The sequence below is a fragment of the Cervus elaphus genome, chromosome 5 (genome assembly GCF_910594005.1).
Source record: "Cervus elaphus chromosome 5, mCerEla1.1, whole genome shotgun sequence".
Taxonomy (NCBI): Eukaryota; Metazoa; Chordata; class Mammalia; order Artiodactyla; family Cervidae; genus Cervus; species Cervus elaphus.
The window spans coordinates 63190001-63212845 of NC_057819.1; the positions used below are offsets into that span (position 1 = coordinate 63190001).

General features: G+C 38.8%; 2 non-coding genes across 2 annotated transcripts; one reads left to right on the forward strand and one right to left on the reverse strand.

The window, feature by feature from the left end:
- The first annotated feature begins 185 nt into the window (after positions 1-185).
- LOC122695824 lies at positions 186-289 on the forward strand. The gene has a single exon (XR_006341574.1). It is a non-coding gene; the product is annotated as a U6 spliceosomal RNA (small nuclear RNA).
- A 16047-nt stretch (positions 290-16336) lies between these two features.
- On the reverse strand, positions 16337-16456 carry LOC122695947. The gene has a single exon (XR_006341672.1). It is a non-coding gene; the product is annotated as a small nucleolar RNA ACA64 (small nucleolar RNA).
- Between the last annotated feature and the right edge of the window lie 6389 nt (positions 16457-22845).

Genomic DNA, 22845 nt, shown 5'->3' on the forward strand with positions numbered 1-22845 from the left:
AGACTGTAACAGTAGATAAATTTAAAAACAAAAGGGGTAGATGACTTGGAAAATGTTAGTTTTTCCTCTATTTTTAAGAAAAAGGTTATTACCAGTTACAGTGGGTAGCTCCTGTGAAGAAAGGAGAAAACAACAGCCCTTCAGATGTCATGAAAGGTTGAAGAATATGTTTAAACAAAAGACCAGTGCTTGCCTCAGCAGCATATATACTAAAATTGGAACAATATAGAGATCAGCATGACCTCTGTGCAAGGATGACACACAAATCTGTGAAGTGTCCCACATTTTTCAAAAAGAGAAAGACATACCATGTGATATCACTTATATGTGGACTCTAAAATAGGACACAGATGAACTTCATGAAACAGAAACAGGCTCACAGATAGAGAAGAGAATTGTGGCTGCTGAGTGGGGGTGGGGGAGGAATGGGTTTAACGGATGCAAACTATTAGTGCAGGATGGATAAAACAACAAGGTCCTACTGCATATAGCACAGGGAACTGTATTCAATAGCCTGTGATAAACCATATGGAAAAGAGTATGAAAAAGAATGTATATGTGTGTATAACTGAATCACTGCTGTGCCCCAGAAACTAACACAAGATTACAAGTCAATTATTAATTCAATTAAAAATCACATTATGTATTCATTTTAGAAGTGGGAATCTGTATCTTTTGACCCCTTTCACTCATTTCTCCCACCTCTAACCTTCACCTCTAGTAACTCCCAATCTTTTCTCTGTAACTTTGAGTTCTGGGTTTTTTGGTTTTGTTTTGTTTTATGTATTCCACACATAAATGAGAATCATACAGCATTTGTCTTTCTCTATTTCACTTAGCATAATGCCCGTAAGGTACATTAATATTGCTGCAGATAGCAAAATTTCATCTTTTATAGCTGAATAATACCCCACTGTATATATATACCATTTTCTTTATTCATTCATCCATTGATGGACATTTAGGCTGTTTCCATGTCTTGACTATCTTAAGAATGCTGCAATGAACATGGAATTGCCTGTCTTATTTTTTAAGGAAAAAAAATTAGTTGTTTCAAATTGAAAAATGAATCAATCTTCAAGTAAGATAAAATCATCAGTAACACAATTAACAGTTAAGACAGCACATACAGATTAGACTACAGGTTTAGATACTTTTTTTAATTTTTGAAGATCTTATTGGCTTTATTCAACATATCATGAATCAAGCAACATCCCAAATAGCAAATAGAAAGGAGCTCCAAGGAACTGAACAAAATGGGAGACTTTTACAGTCAGAGGGGGAAGGGACAAGGAAGAAGCAGATTACTTCATAGGTTTAGATACTTTGAATTAAGTACATACACTAAAATCAAGAGAGTTGACAACTTTCACACTGACAGAAAGCACTGACTCTTTGTAAGCATATGACTTCTGGGAAAATGGAGCTGACATTTCACAGGATAGGGAGGGCATGTATCTTTTTGAATTACTGTTTTCATTTTCTTTGGATAAATATCTAGAAGTGGAATTGCTAGAATTTTAATAATTTTAATTAAAAATAATTTTCAAAAAAAACCCAAAAAATACTTTTCAATTTTCTGAGGATGCTCCATATTGTTTTCTCTATTGGATAAACCAATTTAACATTCCCACCAATAGTGCACAAGCATTCCCTTTTCTCCACATCCTCTCCAACACTTATTTCTTTTTGATAGTTATTCTAGCAAGGTGAGGTGATATCTCACTGTGGTTTTAATTTGTATTTCTCTAATTAGTGATGTTGAGCACTTTTTCATATACCTGTTGGCCATGAGAAAGTCATGTTTGGAAAGATGTCTATTCAGATCCTTTGCCTATTTTTTTTTATTAATAGAGTTGTTTCTTTTTATTTGCTATTGAGTTGTAAGAGTTCTTTATGTATTTTGGGTGTTAGCCCCTTCTCAGATAAATGATTTGCAACTATTTCCTCCCATTTATAGGCTACCTTTCGATTTTGTTGATGGCTTCCTTTGCTGTGTAGACGTTCTTTAGTTTTTAGTTTTTTGTATTTTTTTTTTTGAAGTTTTTTTAGTTTGATGTAGTCCCACATGCTTATTTTTGCTTTTGGGGTCAAATCTACAAAATTATTGGCAAAACTGATATCAACGAGCTTACTATCTGTGTTTTCTTCTGGAAGTTTAATGGTTTCAGGTCTTACATTCAAGTCTTTGATCCATTTTTGCTTGATCTATTCCCAGGTATGGTATAAAGCAGTTCAGTTTCATTCTTCTGCATGTGGCTGTCCAGTTTTCCCAGCACCGTTTCTTGAAGAGACTGTCCTCTTCACATTGTATACAATTGAAGATATACGTATGTGTGGGCTTCCCAGGTGGCACTAGTGATAAAGAACCCACCTGCCAATGCAGGAGACCTAAGAGATGCAGATTCAATCCCTTTAGGTGGGCATGGCAACCCACTCCATTATTCTTGCCTGGAGAATCCCATGGGCAGAGGAGCCTGGCAGGCTACAGTCTGTAGAGTTGTAGAAAGTTGGACATGACTGAAGCGACTTAGCATGCAAGCACACATATGTATGCATGTGTGTGTTTCTCTGCACTATCTGTTCTGTTCCACTGACATGTATTTGTTTTTATAATAATACTGTATTGTTTTGATTACTATAGCTTTGTAACATATTTTGAAATCAGAAAGCATGATCCTCCAGCTTTTCTGTTCTTCCTCAAGACTGCTTTGACTGCTCAGGGTCATTTATGGTTTCCTTTGAATTTTAGGATTATTTGTTCTATTTCTCTGAAAAATGCCACTGGAATTTTGATAGGGGTTGCATTGAATCTGTAGATTGCTTTGGTAGTGTGGACATTTTAGTGCTCTGAATTCTTCCAATCCATGAGCACAGAATATCTTTACATTTGTTTATGTCTTCAATTTCTTTCATCAATATCTTATAGTTTCCAGTGTCTTTTACCTCCTTAGGTTTATTCCTAGGTGTTTTATTCTTTTTGATTCAGTTGTAAATGGAATTATTTTCTTAATTTCTCTGATAGTTCATCATTGGTGTATAGAAATGAACAGTTTTTGTATATTGATTTTGTATCCCACAACTTTACTGTATTTATTCTAACAGTTTAGTGCTAAAGTTTTTAGGATTTTTACATGTATATGTGTATAGGTTTCCCACGTGGCATTAGTGGTAAAGAAACCACCTGTCAATGCAGGAGACATAAGAGATACGGGTTTTATCCCTGGGTGGAGAAGATCCCTGGAGAAGGGCATGGCTACCCACTGCAGTATTCTTGCCTGGAGAATCTTATGGGCAGAGGAGCCTGGTGGGTTACAGTGGAGAGGGTTGCAAAGAGTCGCACACGACTGAAGCGACTTAGCACATAAACGTGCTACATAAACGTGCCAAGTATATATATTACATGTATATGATCATGTCATCTGCAGATCATGACAGTTTTACTTTTTACTTCTTCCTTTCCAATTTTTATGCCTTTTATTTTTCTTGCCTAAGTGCTCTGGCTAGAGCTTCCAATACTAGAATAAAAGTGGTGAGAATGAGTATCCTTATTTTATTCCTGATCTTAGGGGAAAACTTTAGCTTTTTGTTATTAAAGTATAATGTTAGCTGTGGGCTTGTTATACATGGCCTTTATTATATTGAGGTATGGTTTCCTCTAAATCCACTTTTTTGAGTTTTTTAATCATTAGATATTGAATTCTGATGATGCCTTTTCTGCATCTATTGATGATTATATGATTTTTTATACTTTGTGTTAATGTGGTATATCACACTGGTTTTGTGAGTGTTGAACTATCCTTCAGTTACTGGAGTAGACCACACTTGACAATGGTGTTGAATTTGTTTGCTAACGTTTTGTTGAGGTGTGCACTGATGTTCATCAGGGGTATTGGCCTATAATTTCCTTTCCCTGTGGCATCCTTGTCTGATTTTGCTATCAGGGTGATGGAGACCTCATAGGATGTGTCTGGAGATGTTCCTTCCTCTGCAACTTTCGGGAATAGTTTCAGAAGGATAGACATTAACTCTCTCTCCACTTGTAATTTAATTACTGTTAGTGCCATGTTTGACCCTAATTATAAAGGACACCTTTCCTTGTTCTTTTTTGTGTGTGTATCTATTTTAGATTTTTGGTTTGCTGTTACCATGAGGTTTTTGTGTAGCAGTCAGAGAGAGATAATTGTATATGTGTATAAATATGCACACACACACATATACATATATTGAATGTTTTAAATTGCTGATCTTTTCATTTCAAATGAATTTAAAAGCCCTGCATTTTTACTGTACTCCCCTCATGATTACTGTTTCTGATGTCATATTTTACATCTAACTGTTTTATGTATCCCTTAATTGCTTGTGGATAATGACGATTTTACCACTTTGTCTTTTAATTTCCCTACTGGCTTTGTGTGTGGATGATTTCCTACTTTTACTGTATGTTTGCTTTACTGGTGAACTTTTTCATTTTGTAGTTTCTTGTTTCTAGTTGTGACCTTTTCTTTTTTGCCTAGAGAAGTTCCTTGAACATTTGTTGTAAGGCTGGTTTGGTGGTGCTGAAGTCTTCTAGATTTTTAGATGCCTCTAAAGCTTTTAATCTCTTCATCAGGTCTGAATCAGAGCCTTGCTGGTAGATTATTCTTGGTTGTAGGTTTTTCCCTTTCATCACTTTAAATAGATGGTGCCACTCCCTTCTGATCTGCAGAATTTCAGCTAAAAAATAAGCTGAGTTTTATGGGAGTTCCCTTGTATACTATTTGCTGCTTTCCCCTTGATGCTTTTAACAGTCTGTCTTCTTCTCATTTTAATTACAATGTGTCTTGGTGTGTTCTTTTTGGATTAATCCTGAATGGGACACTCTCTGCTTCCTGGATTTGGATGACTATTTCCTTCCATGTGTCATGAAAGTTTTCAGCTATTTTGTCTTCAGATATGTTCTTGACCCCTTTCTCCTTCTTGGACCCCTATAATGTGAATATTATTTTCCTTGATGTTGACCCAGGGGTCTCTTAAATTGTTCTCATTTCTTTTCATTCTTTTTTTCTGACCCACAGCAATGATTTTCACTATTCTGCCTTCCAACTTGCTGATTTGTTCTTCTGTGTATTTTAGTCTACTGTTGAATCCTTCTGGTGAATTTTTTATTTTAGTTATTGTATTGTTCATGTCTGTTCGGTTGTTTATATTTTCTAACTCTTAAAGAAAAAAAAAACCTATCTCCTGGGAATTCCCTGGTAATCCAGTGATTAAGATTCTGTGTTCTTGTTACTGAGGGTCTGGGTTTAATCCCTTGTTGGGGAACTAAAATCCCACAGGCCACATGGTGTAGCCAAAAAAAAAAAAAAAAAATCCTAAAGCAAAAAAACAAACAAACAAACAAAACCACTTCTATCTTCTTGCTCTGTGCATCCATTCTTCTTCCAAGTCTTTGACCATCTTTAAGATCATTACTCTGAACTCTTTCTTGGATAGGTTGCTTGTGTTTATTAGTTTCTCTTCCAGAGTTCCTTCATCTGAAACGTATTCCTATGCTGATTCACTTTGTCCGAGTTGCCACTGGTATTTTTATGTATTTGGTAAGTTACTTATGTTTCTTTACTTTGGAGAAGTGGCCCTCTGTAGGAGACACCCTATGCACCCCAGCAGTGCTCTCCTTTCTCGTCACCCAAGGTATATGCTCTGGGAACTCCCCCTAGGAGGGCTGTGTGGGTCCTTCAGTTGCAGTGGGCTTACTATGTGAGTGATCTGATAGGCGTGGTCGGCCCCTAGTCCAGTTGATTGCCAGGACCTTTCCTGAAGAGATGCTGCTGGCTCTGTTCAGGGGGCCTGCTCATGAGGTGCCTGGTTGGAGAGCTCTGGGGACCCTGGGACTAGTGCCGGCTCACTGGCTTGCGGAGTCTGGGTCCCAAAGAATCTGGGGCTGTTTCCCACTCCCCCTGGCAGGTGAAGCCAGATGCTGGGATTAGTGCCAGACGACTGTAATCAAGATGGCAGAGTAGAAGGACGTGTGCCTATCTTCTCCTGGAAGAACCCCAAAATTACAACTGGCTGCTGAACAACCATTGACAGAAGATGGTTGGATCCCACCAGAAAAGGATACCCCACATCCAAGGGCAAAGGAGAAGCCCCAGAAGGATGGTAGGAGGGGCAAAATTGCATTTAGACTCAAACTCCATACCCATCAGAGTTGCGTGGAGGGCTCAAACAAAACCTTGTATGCACCAGGACACAGAGACCCCACAGAAACTGAGCCAGACCTGCCTCTGAGTGTCTCCTGTGAAGGTACGGGTCCGCAGTGACCTGCCGCAGGGGCTCTTGGTGCAGCAGACCTGGGAGTGGCATAAGCCTTCTTAGAGGGGGTCACCATTAACGTCACCATAGAGCTGCCAGAGCTCACACAGGACTGGAAAACAGACTCTTGGAGAGCACAAACAAAACCTTATTTACACCAGGATGCAGGAGGAAGGAGCAGTGACTTCACAAGAGACTGACCCAGATGTGCCTGTGAGTGTCCAGAAGTCTCTGCAAAGGCACGGGTCAGCCTGCTGCAGGGCCGGGGGCACTGAGTGTGGCAGTATGTGTAGGGGACCTTTTGAAGGAGGTCTCCATTATCTTCATCACCTCCACCATAGTTTGGTCTCAGGTCAAACAACAGGTAAGGAACACAACCCTGCCCATCAATAGAAAATTGGATTAAAGATTTACTGAGCATGGCCCCACCCATCAGAACAAGACCCAGTTTCTCCTACAGTCAGTCTCTCCCATTAGGAAGCTTCCATAAGCTTCTTATCCTTATCCCTCAGAGGGCAGACAGAATGAAAACCACAGTCACAGAAAACTAATCAAACTGATCAAATGGACCACAGCCTTGTCTAGCTCAATGAAACTATGAGCCATGCTGTGTTGGGCCACTCAAGACAGACGGGTCATGGTGGACAGTTCTGACAAAATGTGGTCCTCTGGAGAAGGGAATGGCAAACCACTTCAGCATTCTTGCCTTGAGAACCCCATGAACAGTATAAAAAGGCAAAAAGATAGAACACTGAAAGATGAACTCCCCAGGTTGGTACATGTCCAATATGCTACTGGAGAAGGGTGGAGAAATAACTCCAGAAAGAATGGAGAGATGGAGCCAAAGCAAAAACAACACCCACTTGTGGATATGACTAGTGATGGAAGTAAAGTTTGGTGCTGTAAAGAACAGTATTGCATAGGAACCTGGAATGTTAGGTCCATGAATCAGGGTAAATTGTAAGTGGTCAAACAGGAGATGGCAAGAGTGAACATCAACGTTTTAGGAATCAGTGAACTAAAATGGACTGGAATGAGTGAATTGAACTCAGATGACCATTATATCTACTACTGTGGGCAAGAATACCTTAGAAGAAACAGAATAGCCCTCATAGTCAACAAAAGAGCCCAAAATGCAGTACTTGGATGCCGTCTCAAAAATGACAGAAAGATCTCTGTTCATTTCCGAGGCAAACCATTCAATATCACAATAATCCAAGTCTATGCTCCAACCAGTAATGCTGAAGAAGCTGAACAGTTCTATGAAGACCTACAAGACCTTCTAGAACTAACATCCAAAAAAGATGTCCTTTTCATTATAGGGGACTGGAATGCAAAAGTAGGAAGTCAAGAGGTACTTGGAGTAACAGGCAAATTTAGCCTTGGAGCACAAAAGGAACCCAGGCAAAGCCTAACAGAGTTTTACCAAGAGAATGCACTGGTCATAGTAAACACCCTCTTCCAACAACACAAGAGATGACTCTACACATGGACATAACCAGATGGTCAGTACTGAAATCAGGTTGATTATATTCTTTTCAGCCAAAGAAGGAGAAGCTCTATGCAGTCAGCTGTATAGACAGGGAGCTGACTGTGGTTCAGATCATGAACTCCATATGGCCAAATTCAAACTTAAATTGAAGACAGTAAGGGAAAGCCATTAGACCATTTAGGTAATACCTAAATCAAATCACTTAGGATTATACAATGGAAGTGACAAATAGATTCAAGGGATTGGATCTGATAGACAGAGTGCCTGAAGAACTATGGATGGAGGTTTGAGACATTGTACAGGAGGCAGTGATCAAGACCATCGCCAAGAAAAAGAAATGCAAAAAGGCAAAATGGTTGTCTGAGGAGGCTTTAGAAATAGCTGAGAAAAGAAGTGAAAGGCAAAGGAGGAAAGGAAAGATATACCCATTTGAATGCAGAGTTCCAAAGAATAGCAAGGAGAGATAAGAAAGCCTTCCTCAGTGATCAATGCAAAGAAATAGAGGAAAACAATAGAATGGGAAAGACTAGAGACATGTTTAAGAAAATTAGAGATACCAAGGGAATATTTCATGCAAACATGGGCACAATAAAGGACAGAAATGGTATGGGCTTAACAGAAGCAGAAGATATTAAGAAGAGGTGGCAAGAATACACAAAAGAACTATACAAAAAAGATCTGCATGACCCAGATGACTATGATGGTGTGATTACTCACATAGAGCCAGACATTCTGGAATGTGAAGTCAAGTGGGCCTTAGGAAGCGTCATGAAGAACAAAGCTAGTGAAGGTGATGGAATTCCAGTTGAGCTATTTCAGATCCTAAGATGATTCTGTGAACGTGCTATACTCAGTAAGCCAGCAAATTTGGAAAACTCAGCCATGGTCACAGGACTGGAAAAGGTCAGTTTTCATTCCAATCCCAAAGAAAGGCAATGCCAAAGAATGTTCAAACTACTGCCCAACTGCACTCATCTCGCATGCTAGTAAAGTAATGCTCAAAATTCTCCAAGCTAGGCTTCAACAGTATGTGTGAGAACTTCCAGATGTTGAAGCTAGAATTAGAAAAGGCAGAGGAACCAGAGATCAAATTGCCAACATCCGTTGGATCATTCGGAAAGCAAGAGAATTCCAGAAAAACATCTATTTCTGCTTTATTGACTGTGCCAAAACCTTTGATTGTGTGGATCATAACAGACTGGAAAGTTCTTAAAGAGATGGGAATACCAGAATACTTTACCTGTCTCCTGAGAAATCTGTATGCAGGTCAACAAACAACAGTTAAACTGGACATGGAACAATAGACTGGTTCCAAATCGGGAAAGGAGTATGTCAAGGTTGTATATTGTCACTCTGCTTATTTAACTTATATGCAGAGTACCTCATGAGAAATGCTAGGCTGGATGAAGCACAAGCTGGAACCAAGATTCCCAGGAGAAATATCAATAACTTCAGATATGCAGATGACAGCACCCTTATGGCAGAAAGCAAAGAGGACTAAAGTTTAGAGCCTCTCGATGAAGGTGAAAGAGGAGAGTGAAAAAGTAGGCTTAAAACTCAACATTCAGAAAACTAGGATAATGGCATCCAGTCCCATCACTTCATGGCAAATAGATGGGAAAACAATGGAAACAGTGAGTGCCTTTATTTTTTGGGGCTCCAAAATCACTGCACATGGTGACTGCAGTCATGAAATTAAAAGACCCTTGCTCCTTGGAAGAAAAGCTATGACCAACCTAGACAGCATATTAAAAAGTAGAGACATTTGTCAACAAAGGTCCGTCTAGTCAAAGATACGGTTGTTCCAATAGTCATGTATGGATGTGAAAGTTGGAACATAAAGCTGAGTGCTGAAGAATTGATGCTTTTGAACTGTGGTGTTGGAGAAGACTCTTGAGAGTCCCTTGGACTGCAAGGAGATCCAACCAGTCCATCCTAAAGGAGATCAGTCCTGAATATTCATTGGAAGGACTGATGCTGAAGCTGAAACTCCAATACTTTGGCCACCTGATGCAAAGAACTGACTCATTTGAAATGACCCTGGTGCTGGGAAAGATTGAAGGTGGCAGGAGAAGGGGATGACAGAGGGTGAGATGGCTGGATGGCATCAGCAACTCAATGGGCATGCGTTTGAGTAAACTCCAGGAGTTGGTGATGGATAGGGAGGCCTGGCATGCTGCAATCCATGGGGTCACAAAGAGTCAGACACAACTGAGTGACTGAACAGAATGTACTTATTTCCATTTTTATAATTGTTTTCTGATGCTTTTGTAGTTCTTTTGTTCCTTTTTATTTTGCTCTCTTTCATGATCTGATTTTCTGTAGTGCCCACATGTTTTTAATGTCATAATTTACATCTTGTTATCTTGTTTATCCCTTAACTAATTATTGTAGCTCTAATTATTTTTACTACTTCTGACTTTTAATTTTCATACTAATTTCCACCACCTTTACAATTAAATTATTCTGAATTTTTCTCTTAATATGTATTCATCTTTCTGAGATTTATACGTCGATTTTTTTTTTTTGTCAAACATAAAGGTTCTGATTCAGTTCAGCTTGAAGAAGTCTTATTATCATTTGTTATAAGGCTGGTCTAGCAGTTATGAACTTTAAAATTTATTCTGTCTGGAAAACTTTATCTCTCCTTCGACTCTGAGTGGGTGGAGTATTCTTGATTGTAAATCTTGTTCTTTTCAGCATTTTGAATATATTGTGCCACTTTTCTTGCCTACAAAGTTGTCTACTGAGAAGTCTGATAGTCTTACGGGGGTTCCCTTGAGTGTAATAAGTTTTCCTATTGCTGCTTTTAAGATTGTCTCCTTGTCTTTAACTTTTGACGTTGTAGTTATATATCTTAGTGTAGGTCTCTTTGGGTTCCTCTTATTTGCTGCTCTGTGGGCTTCTTGAATCTGGATGTCTGTTTTCTTCCCCCTGGGTAGGGAAGTTTTTGGTCATTATTTATTCAAATAAGTTTTTCTGCCTCTTTTTGTCTTCTGGGATCTCTATAATGTGAATGTTGGTCTGCTTGATGTTATCCCACAGGTATATTAAGCTACCTTCATTTAGAAAAAATTTTTTTCTGCTGTGATTGGATGAGTTCTACTGACCTGTTTATCTCTTTCTTTGCTTCATCTAATTGACTGTTGAGTGCCTCTACTGTATTTTTCAGTTCAGTTATTATATTCCAGCTCATCAACTTCTACTTGGTACTTTCTTATGTTCTTCTATTTCTTTGCTGTAGTCCTCACTGTGTTCAAACATTCTTCTCCTACATTCTGTGAGCATCTTTATGAATGATTTAAAAAACTATCAGGTAAATCACTTATCTCCATTTCATTAAGGATTTTTCCCCCTAAGATTATATCTTGTACTTTCACTTGGAACATGTTCCTCTATTTCTTCATTTTACTTGACTCTGTGTTGGCTGTTTTATCTTATACATAAAAACCAACTCTTTTTAAAAATTTAATTGAAGTATAGTTGATTTATAATGTATTAATTTATGCTGTACAGTCTAGTGATTCAGTTATATATATAGACATATATATACACACACACATATTCTTTTTTTATATTCTTTTCCATTATGGCTTATTACAGGACATTGAATATAATTCTCTGTGTCATATAGTAGGATCTTGTTTATCCATTTTTTAAAATAACAGTTTGTATATAGCCAGACTTCACTGGTGGCTCAGTGGTAAAGAATCTGCCTGCTATGGAGGAGACACAGGCTTGATCTCTGGGTTAGGAAGATCCCCTGGAGGAAGGCACGGAAACCCACTCTAGTACTATCACCTGGAGAATCCCATGGACAGTGGAGCCTGGCAGGCTGCAGTCCATGGCACAGCAAGAGTTAGACAAGATTGAAGCCACCTAGCACACATACATAAAACAGCCTCCTCTTCAGTCTTGAAGGAATGACCTCGTGTGGAACATGAACCTTCTTGTTCAATACTGCTCTGGCTCTTGGTTGTCTCTCGAACTTTTGTGATTGTCCACACAACCTATTTTATTTATTTATTTTTCAAATGTAAATTATCCATAATGTTTTTTTTTCATTTATTTTTATTAGTTGAAGGCTAATTACTTTACAGTATTGTAGTGGTTTTTGTCATACATTGACATGAATCAGCCATGGATTTACATGTATTCCCCATCCCGATCCCCCCTCCCACCTCCCTTTCCACCCGATCCCTCTGGGTCTTCCCAGTGCACCAGGCCCGAGCACTTGTCTCATGCATCCAGCCTGGGCTGGTGATCTGTTTCACCCTAGATAATATACATGTTTCGATGCTGTTCTCTCTAAACATCCCACCCTTGCCTTCTCCCACAGAGTCCAAAAGTCTGTTCTGTACATCTGTGTCTCTTTTTCTGTTTTGCATATAGGGTTATCATTACCATCTTTCTAAATTCCATATATATGTGTTAGTATACTGTAATGGTCTTTATCTTTCTGGCTTACTTCACTCTGTATAATGGGCTTCAGTTTCATCCATCTCATTAGAACTGATTCAAATGAATTCTTTTTAATGGCTGAGTAATATTCCATGGTGTATATGTACCACAGCTTCCTTATCCCTTCATCTGCTGATGGGCATCTAGGTTGCTTCCATGTCCTGGCTATTATACACACTGCTGCGATGAACATTGGGGTGCACGTGTCTCTTTCAGATCTGGTTTCGTCGGTGTGTATGCCCAGGAGTGGGATTGCTGGGTCATATGGCAGTTCTATTTCCAGTTTTTTAAGGAATCTCCACACTGTTCTCCATAGCGGCTGTACTAGTTTGCATTCCCACCAACAGTGTAAGAGAGTTCCCTTTTCTCCACACCCTCTCCAGCATTTATTGCTTGTAGACTTTTGGATAGCAGCCATCCTGACTGGCGTGTAATGGTACCTCATTGTGGTTTTGATTTGCATTTCTCTGATAATGAGTGATGTTGAGCATCTTTTCATGTGTTTGTTAGCTATCTATATGTTTTCTTTGGAGAAATGTCTGTTTAGTTCTTTGGCCCATTTTTTGATTGGGTCATTTATTTTTCTGGAATTGAGCTGTAGGAGTTTCTTATATATTTTTGAGATTAATCCATTGTCTGTTGCTTCGTTTGCTATCATTTTCTCCCATTCTGAAGGCTGTCTTTTCACCTTGCTTATAGTTTCCTTTGTCACACAACCTATTTTAGACTCCCAGGCATTGACGGTGTGCCAAGACCTGTCAGGGTCCCAAAGGGGAGTTTCTTAGTCACTGCCTAGTTTCAAGCTAATTGGAAACCAGACTCTCAGGTAGCAACTTTTAAAGTATGCAAATATATCTACTCCTGTGGGACCACAAGTGTTAAGTCCTCCTGGCCATCAGAGCCAGGTAATACAGAGGTGCTCCTGGTGGCAGCTACAAAAACTGGGGCACAAAAGTGGGTGCACTCTCCTTTCTGGGAGCTCCTGGTGAGTTGGAGAGTGGCATAGGGGGAGAATGCAAAGATGTCAGCTTCCAGCCTCCATCTCTGGAGAGTGCTCTGGTATGTCCTTAGATGTATGTTAAATTAGATGCTTGCCCCTTGGACCAATGCTTTAATATAACCAAATGAACTCCTTTCTTGTAAAATCTAGACTCCTCACAATTGGCTGCCTCTCTGTTGGTCCCTGGGGTGGGTGAGTCTGAATGCACTAACCCTTTAAGAGTTGTTTCTCAGTCCTCTGTAGCCTGGCAGGTTTCATGGTTGCAGCCCCATTGGTATTAAAAACTTAATGTTTAGGGGGGAGCTTGTGTGTCTCAGATGCAGGTTTTAAAATTTGGGTGCCCAATGTGGGGTTGAAACTCTTTGCTCTTCTGGGAGAAGCTCTTAAGTTTTGAGTCCCCTCCTGAATTGTGGGTTCCAAAGCCAGGGTTGGTTTTAAGCCTGTCCTACCCACTGCAGTGGGGCTTCTCTGGTGGCTCAGTGGTAAAGAATCTGCCTACCAATGCAGGAGATACAGGTTCAATCCCTGGGTGGGGAAGATCCCCTGGAGAAGGAAATGGCAACCCCCTCCAGTATTCTTGTCTGGCAAATCCCATGGACAGAGGAGCCTGGCAGGCTACAGTGCATGGGGTTGCAGAGAGTTGGACACGACTGAGCGAATGAACAACAACCTACTTCAGTGTGGGTGTTTTTACCCTCATTTCCTCATCTGTAGGAATTGCTTGCTACTTCTTGCCCTGCCCCACCCCAGAAGAAGTTGTTCATAGGTAGCTATAGATTTAGTGTGTCTGAGGGAGGAGGTGAGTTTAGGATCTTCCCATGTCAAATTTGCCCTAGAATTTTCAAATACCAGTCTTTGAGATCTTTCCAGGGCCCCAGCTAAAATTACTATCCTTTAAAAAAACATCCTGTAGCTCTAATCATGTTATACCTTGTTTATAGTAATTAAAGAATCTGCCTGCAATGTGGGAGACCGGGGTTCAATCCCTGGGTTGGGAAGATCTACTGGAGAAGGGAAAGTACTCACTCCAGTCTTCTGGCCTGGAGAATTCTGTGGACCATATGGTCCATGGGGTTGCAAAAAGTTGGACATGACTGAGCAACTTTCACTTTCACTTTCATAGTAATTAGGGTACAAAGTTTATGGAATTGGGCATGTTTTCTTACTTAAAAAATGTCACTTAAAATGTTGGTTGGTGATCAAAATAAAATATAAATTTTGATTCTTATTAAAATCTGGGAATGTAAGAATTCAAAAAGCATTGACTTTATTCTGTTTGTGAAATAAACTTTATTTTAAACAAACAAACAAGAGTTTATTTTCCTTACTGGATTACAGTGGTGAAGATGGTGTTGTCTTCATTTTTGTGGTCCCTTTAAGGACTAATGGAATGTTTGCAAATTGTTGGGTTCTTGAAGGTTCTTGAAATATATTTAAAATATTGAAAGGAAGGAAAGGAAGGAAGAAAATAAATGTGTGTAAAATATTCAAAGAAAGGAAGAAAATAAACTTATTTGTGCACATACACATATGTTATCTTCCTTATCCTTAAGGCATGTATTTATATTTAGAGTAATCTATTTGCATCGATAGTTTGATGCATTGAACCAGGCACTTCTGATGTTAGATAAGATGGTAAGCTAAGAATGGCTGCTGGCTCTTTCTCATGCACAACAATTCTGGAGATGCCAGAAAGGAGATATTTAGAATGTGGAATATAAGAGAAGAATTTCAACCTGATTAAGGACATCAACCAAAAATCTATGGCAAATATCACATTTAACAGAACTTAAATGTGATATTATCTAGGCCTGTGTTTGTTATATGTACATGAAACCCAGACAACAGTGGTATAAACATACAAATCTTGGCTTTTTCTTAATAATAAGCAGGAAGTCCAGAGGTGTGCAGCACAGCCCTGCACATGGCCTGAGAGCTTCAGTGTTCTGGGCCCCTCTCACTCCCCTCAGTCCCTCACGCTCAGCTTTTGTTCTCATGCTCAGCTGGTTTCTACCTCTGGCTCTAGGCAAGAAGAAGACAGAGAAAAGGGTAGAGATGCAGACCAAGCCAGTTGGGCTTTCTGCAAGCTCACCCAGGCATGGCCTCCTAACAGCCTATTGTCTTGGACTGCATCCCCCTTTAGTTACAAAAGCAGTTGCATTTTGCCTCTATAAACAAAATTGGTTTCTGGTAGAAAGGAAAAAAAATATAGAGACTTGAAACTGGGTTGACAACTGGTAGTGTCTGCTTGTATCTTCACTTTAAGTAGAGAAAAATGCAGTGATCCCCTCTATGACCACTACTTTCGAATTAATGCTTGATTCTTGGCCATTGCAAAAAGAACAAAAATAAATGTGATATGTAACGGTCAGAGTTCTGTCACATACTTCAGAAAGTGTGTCTAGCTGGTTTATTAAGCAATGTGAAGTAGCTTGTGCTTAGTCACTCAGTCGTGTCTGACTCTTTGTGACCCCGTGAACAGTAGCCCACCAGGCTCCTCTGTCCATGGGATTTTTTTCAGGCAAGAAGACTGGAGTGGGTTGCCATTTCCTTCTCCACGGGATCTTCCTGACCCAGGAATTGAACAAGGGTCTCCTGCATTGCAGGCGGATTCCTTACTGCTGAGTCACCAGGGAAGCCCATGTAATATAAAAAAATTAATCTAAAAAATATAAAAATTATTATGGAAAAAATTGTATGGCTTGATTAGCAAATATTAAGAACACCTGAATAAATGAAGCAACATATCATGCTAATAATGAGATAATTTAACTTTTTTTTTTAGATCAACAGCTTTATTGAAAGACGAGAGAAGGGGAGGTGGGAGGGAAGCTCAAGAGGGCAGGCGGATATAGTTATACATATAGCAAATTCATGTCTTTGTATAGCAGAAACTACCACGACATTGTAAAGCGATTATATGCCAATCAAAAAAATAACAAGAGTAGATCCCCTTTCTTCCCACAGTTCTGGTGGTGTAGGACTCAAACTCTGAGCATCCAGGTGTCCTGTGGGTAGAAGACAAGGTCAGGGGTCAGATATAAGAATCTAGAACACGCCAGCAGCCACAGGCAGCCCAGAGCAGAGGTTCATGTCAGAGCCTGGGTCTTACCTCCCCACAAGGAGGGGCGAGCAGGCAGCTGAGGCCCTGGTGGCTCTGGGCAAGGAATCTCACCTGTGGCCAAAGCCACAGGTAATTTTCAACCAATGCCAATGAGATGATTTAACACTTTAAAGATTTAATTTCTCCAAAATTAATCTGTAAGTGTAGTGTGATTTGAAAAACAATTCCAGAAGGACTTTTTGGAGGTAAATCAATAAAATAATTCTGGAATATATTTGGTGAGTTATAAAAAGACAATTTTGGAAAATAAGCCAAAGCAATTGAAACAGTGTCACAGGATCAACTCTTTAAGCCAAGAGGGCAGGGTAGAAAATCAAGAAACAGATCTGTATATAAACGAGAATTTCTTATATGATAGAGAAATAAAATCAGAAGAAACGATGGAGTATTAGTATTAATAAACGGTACTGAGAAAATTTTCTCACTGCAAGGAAAGAAATACAATCAGATCCCCATATTATATAAAAGTAAACTCCAAATGTATTAAAAAATCTAAAGATAAAATATAAAATGAAAAAAGAAACTGTAAGAGTATCAGGAAAGGATTTCTTGAATAAGAGTTGCAGGTCAGGCCCTCTGGGAAACAGACTCTAAAATTAGAGATTTGTGTGGGGACAGATTATTGGGGTGTTCCCTCCGGCTCAACATGGATGAAGTTAGTCTTGGCCTGATCCCGTGAGGAACTCTGGAGCTGGGGGAGCCCTTCTGACTTGAACTCAAGCTTTACTCTTTGCATAGGCCAGTTGGTTGCAGGTTGTCCCCAAGAAGTGGGCATGGCCCTGGGTGAGGCGGCAAGTCAAGGGCAATGCCCAAGTTTCCCACCTCTTCCTCTTGGCTATTGAATATAATGTTGCTCAGAACATTGGTGTGCAAATATCTCTTCCAGATCCTGCTTTTAATTCTTTTGGATATATACTCAGTAGTGGAATTGCTGGAGCATATGGTAATTCTCCCTGATGCTGGGGAAGATTGAAGGCAAAAGGAGAAGGGGCAGGAGGGGATGAGATGGTTAGATAGCATCACTGACTCAATGGACATGAGTTTGAGCAAACTCTGGAAGACAGTGAATGACAGGGAAGCCTGGCGTGCTGCAGTCCACTGGCTCGCAAAGAGTCGGACACGACTTAGTGACTGAAGAACACAACAACATGGTAATTCTGTTTTTAAGTTTTTTTGTGGCATTGTCTTACTGTTTTCCACAGTGGCTGTGCCATTTCATATCCCTACTGACAGTGCACAAGGGTTCCTATTTCTCTATCCTCTCCCCAACACTTGTTATTTTCTGGTTTTTGTTTTTTATTGGCAGCTGTCCTGATGGGTATGAGGTGATATCCTAACTTTGATTTGCATTTTTAAACAAGTTTTTAAAAAGTTAACTTTTGGCCATACCCTGCCACATGTGAGATCTTAGTCCCCTGACCAGGGATGGAACCCACAACCCCTGCACTGGGACCACTGACCCACAGGAGAAGTTCCTTGATTTGCATTTTTAAATCCAGCTTGTTTTTTAGAAGTAAAAGTTTTGTCTTATAATTATAGAAATAGTGTATATTCATTATGGAAAATTTGGGACACATAGAAAACCATAGTGGGGAAAAAAAAAAAAAACTCCTGCAGAATCCTGTTACTTTAACATAATCAGTGTTAATACTTTGGTTTGTGTCTTTCCAGTCTTTTTTTCTGTCCATATTTCCAGATGACTGGTGCTAAGTCATAACACCACTCTGAGCAACTTAGAAAAAGACATCTGTTCTCTAGGTGAATGCAACCCTGCACCAGGGTGTGTGGCTTTTGACAAGCAGAGAACAGCTAGATTTCAGATCTCACTTGCCCCTAGTACATTATGCAGTGAAGAACTTGTACAACCATATGTTGTAGTTCTGAATGTACCAAGGGATTTATTTTATATATATATATTTTATAAATCTGAGATCATACTATTTGATAAACTATGTTTGGATAGGATATAATTTTAGTTCATTCCTATTTATCAGTTAAATTATTTCTAAAGTTTAGATATTATAAAATCTTGCTAGTATGACAATACTTTTTTTACCTTCAAGAAAACTGTTTATTTGTATTCTTACCAACAATGTACTAACTTGTTGACCACTCTGCAACACTGCATATTAGTAAATTTTAAATCTTTTGGAGACTATAAATTATGTGTTCACCTTATTAATATTGAAGTTTGGTATATGTGGCATTTGTTTTTCTTTTTCCTGTTATTTGCTGTACATTTGATATGACAATACTTGCACATGAATCTTTGTGTTTAGAATTATGTCTTTATGATAAAGTCCCTAGAAATTGCCTTGAAAACTAAATTAATGAGTGCTTATTATTATGTGCCTTAGACTGTGCTTAGGAAAATGTAAAGAGATAGAGATGTACAATTCTCATTCCAAACCAATGCTCTAGGTACTGTGATTGTTATTTTTAGAGAGAAAGTTGAGGCACAACAAGAAATGAATGAGTACTTATTAAAGTTATTTGATGCAGGTCACAAAGCTGGGAAGCAGTCGAGCTGGGTTTTGAAGACATGACTGTCAGCTGCATCTGCTCCAGAGCCCCTAACATGCTATGGTGATTAACTCTAAAAGAGAAGACAGATGGATTTGAGAAGAGTTTTAATAATTAATAAGCCTCATATCATCAGTGGAGTAGACCCTGACCACTTGACAATTTTCTTAGGAGAAGGATCATTCAAAAGCAAAGTGTTTTTATTAGGATATTTGGTAGAAAAAAGAATTTAATGGCATGATTAATATTCTAATAGGATATACATTGTGCATTTTTGAGTTCTTTTTAAGAAAACAACTTTAGAAGATAATTTAAATTTAGATTTCATTTGACTGGAAATGATAATGTCTTCATCCTTTTTTTAGTTTCCAAGGTTTCTGGGTCAACAAAGGGATCATTTCGATGTCCTCATCTCAGAGTGCTCACTTCCCTATGCTACACCTGAACTTCTGTTTTTTGTTAAAGGTGATGTGCTTTGCCCATTTCTTCAACGAGACGTGAAGATAAGGACTACAGTCTCATGAGCTGTGTGAAAGAAGAGTATGTGAAAGTGTGGCTATTAGTAAGATACTACTCTTCTTTTTTCATATGATCATGGATTTTTGGTATTTTAAATATTTAATGATTTGAGAAACGTATAATACAATATAAGACATAATTACATTTTTAAGTGGGACTAAAGGAGGTAAGAAAAAGAAGGAAATCTTGTCCAGCTCCCGTACTTAAGAAATCTAATTTTAGTTCTTTAACATATATAACACATCTAGAGAGGATAAAAATAAATAAAATCAGATAAATTAATGAAATGTACATGTTAAAATGGTTCCTATTATGTCATTAACATATACATTCAAATCAATGTACTTACTTCTAACTTAATTACGTAACTTCTACAGTAGCAGGGTTCAACTCAATGGCTGTTTACTGGATGCATGTTGTTAAAAATGCATCTCTAAATCAGAACTCATATATTGCCAGTGGGAGTATAAATTGGTATAGCGACTTTGGAAAGCTGTTTGACGGTTTTAGCTGAATGTCATTGATATATACAGGCTGTGTGTTGTGTGCATATGCACTCTCAGTCGTGCCCGACTCTTTCTGACTCCATGGACTATAGCTTGCCAGGTGCCTCTGTCCGTGCAATTTTCTAGGCAAGAATCCTGGAGCAGGTTGCCACTTCCTTTTGCAGGGATCTTCCTGACCCAGGGATCGAACCTATGTATCTTGCGTCTCCTGTATTGACAGGCGGGTTCTTTACCATCTGAGTCACTGGGGAAGCCCCTGTATACAGTTTTAGTTCAGTTCAGTTGCTCAGTCATGTCCGACTCTTTGCGACCCCACGGACTGCAGCACGCCAGGCTTCCCTGTCCATTACCATCTCCCGGAGCCTACTCAACTCTTGTCCATCGCATTGGTGATGCCATCCAACCATCTCATCCTCTGTCGTGCCCTTCTCCTCCTGCCTTCAGTCTTTCCCAGCATCAGGGTCTTTTCCAGTGAGTTGGTTCTTCGCATCAGGTAGCCAAAGTATTGAAGTTTCAGCATCAGTCCTTCCAATGAATATTCAGGACTGATTTCCTTTAGGATGGGCTGGTTGGCTCTCCTTGCAGTCCAAGGGACTCTCAAGAGGCTTCTCCAATACCACAGTTCAAAAGCATCAATTATTTGGCACTCAGCTTTCTTTATAGTCCAACTGTCACATCTATCATCCAGGAATTCCACTTCTAAGAGAACGAGATACCTGATTATGCCAGAAAACTTAGAGGAAAGCACAAAAAAGAGAATAAAAATAAACTGTTATCCTAGTATGGAGATAGCAATTGGTACTGACAACACTTTAAAGGAGAACCATATTTTACATACCATTTTGTAGCAGACTTATTTTATACAATAATGGTTTGTGAATGTATTTTCATTTACTAGGTATTTAACAATGTTTTAAAAAGTCTGCCTATAATATTATAACATGGATAAACCATAATATATTATGCTTATACTTAATAATTTTGTCTTGTTGGGTATTTAGGATATTTCTACTTTTTCACTACATTTAAATAACAGTGTAGTAGACATTCATATATGTGAATTTTTAGCAAATATTTGAATATTAGAATAACTTCTTAGAAGTGAAATTTCTGGTTCAAAAAGTATAAACATTTAGTTATTTAGACACAAATTGCTAAAAATTATTGTGACTTATACTCCCTTCCACATGGCATGATATTGTCCAACATCCACAATAGGCATAATTATTTTTTCCAATCGTTGCCAAAGTTATAAATAAAATAGTTGCCTCTCATTCTAGCTTTACTTAATATGGTTTGACTTCTTAAAATTATTGACTCAAAAAAAAAAGAGTTCTCTGTTCATCTCCTTTATTATTCTCATCTTATGTCTGTCTTGTTTGTAAGAATGGTTCATAAGCAGTAGCAATAAAAATTCTTTGCTTAATACTTATGTTGTGGATATACTTTTCTGTTTCATTACCAATTTTTCATACTTCAAACTCTTTTCCCAAACTAGCAAACTCTGACATTCCCATTTTTCCCTTTGAGAAAGCAGAATTTAGGGGAAACTATCGTAACAGATAATTGGAATTAGGCACTTCTGTTGGACTTCATTTCTTACGTTTTCATTTCATGTCCTTTCTCTCCTGTTTTCAGTCCCTTTTCTTTACTTTTAGGGCACAATGGATATTTATGAAATTCGTATTTGCAGAGAGAGAACTAACATCCTTAAGTGGCTGCCAGCTGTCAGGTACTGTCCTAGATGCTTGACCACATTAATTCATGTGCATGTTATGTGCATGTTAAGTCGCTTCAGTCGTGTCCGACTCTGCGACTCTATGGACCGTAGCCTACCAGGCTCCTCTGTCCATTGGGATTCTCTAGGCAAGAATACTGGAATGGGTTGCCGTGCCCCACTCCAGGGAATCTTCCCAACCCAGGAATTGAATCCATATCTCTTGAGTTTCCTGCATTAGCAGGTGGGTTCTTTACCACTAGTACCACCAACAACCTTAATAAAGAATTATTTTCTTCATTTGATAAGCTGAAGAAATAAAAGATAATCCAAATCATGTGTTCTTTCTTTACTGTCTTCCTTTTAACTTTAATTTCACCCTCAACCTACTCCATTTGAAGTCTTTTCCATCCTTTTTTAAAAAAAGTATTTCTATTTATTTATTTGGGTCTTAGTTGTGGTATGTGGGATCTTTTATCTTCATTGTGGCATGCAGGGTCTTTAGTTGTGGCATGTGGGATCTAGTTCCCTGACCAGAGATGGAACCCCGGTCCGTTGCAGTGTAAGCTTGAGTCTTAGCCACTGGACCACCAGGGAAGTCCTAAGTCTTCTCCATCTTTGTTCTGGCAGTTCCATCCTTCCAGCTGTTAGGCCAAACCACTCAGCATCCTCCTTGTTTTCTTTTTTATAGCTGAACATATTTGATAGAAATATTAAAATAATCATTACAGTTCCTCTCACTGTGGGAGCCAGGAGGGGAACCCCTTCTGTAATCAAAGTAATAATTTTTGATCATGCAACAAGGCATTTTTGTTATCATGTCCATAGGTAGAGACTGCATTTCAAAGCAGATTGATATAGATTTCAAAGAGGCCTGGACTTACAGAGTAAGTGAAATTTATTTCAATATAAAACAGTTACCTCGTATGCTGCTGGCATGCTCATATTCACAGTTTATAAAGTAAAAAAACTAAACTGTTAAAGTCCGCTCTGAAATAGATGCATTTTCGTTAATATATTCACTAGTTAGGTCTCTTTTTCTAAAATAGGGAGAAAGTCAGATATTTTTTAAGGAATAAACTCAACATGTCAGCACCAAATTTCAGTTACTCCTTGTCCTCCACACTCTATATCCAGTCTTCGAGGATTCCCTGTCAACTCACTCTGTCAACTACCTCTGTTTCCCTGGTCCGGTCACTCTCCTGTTGC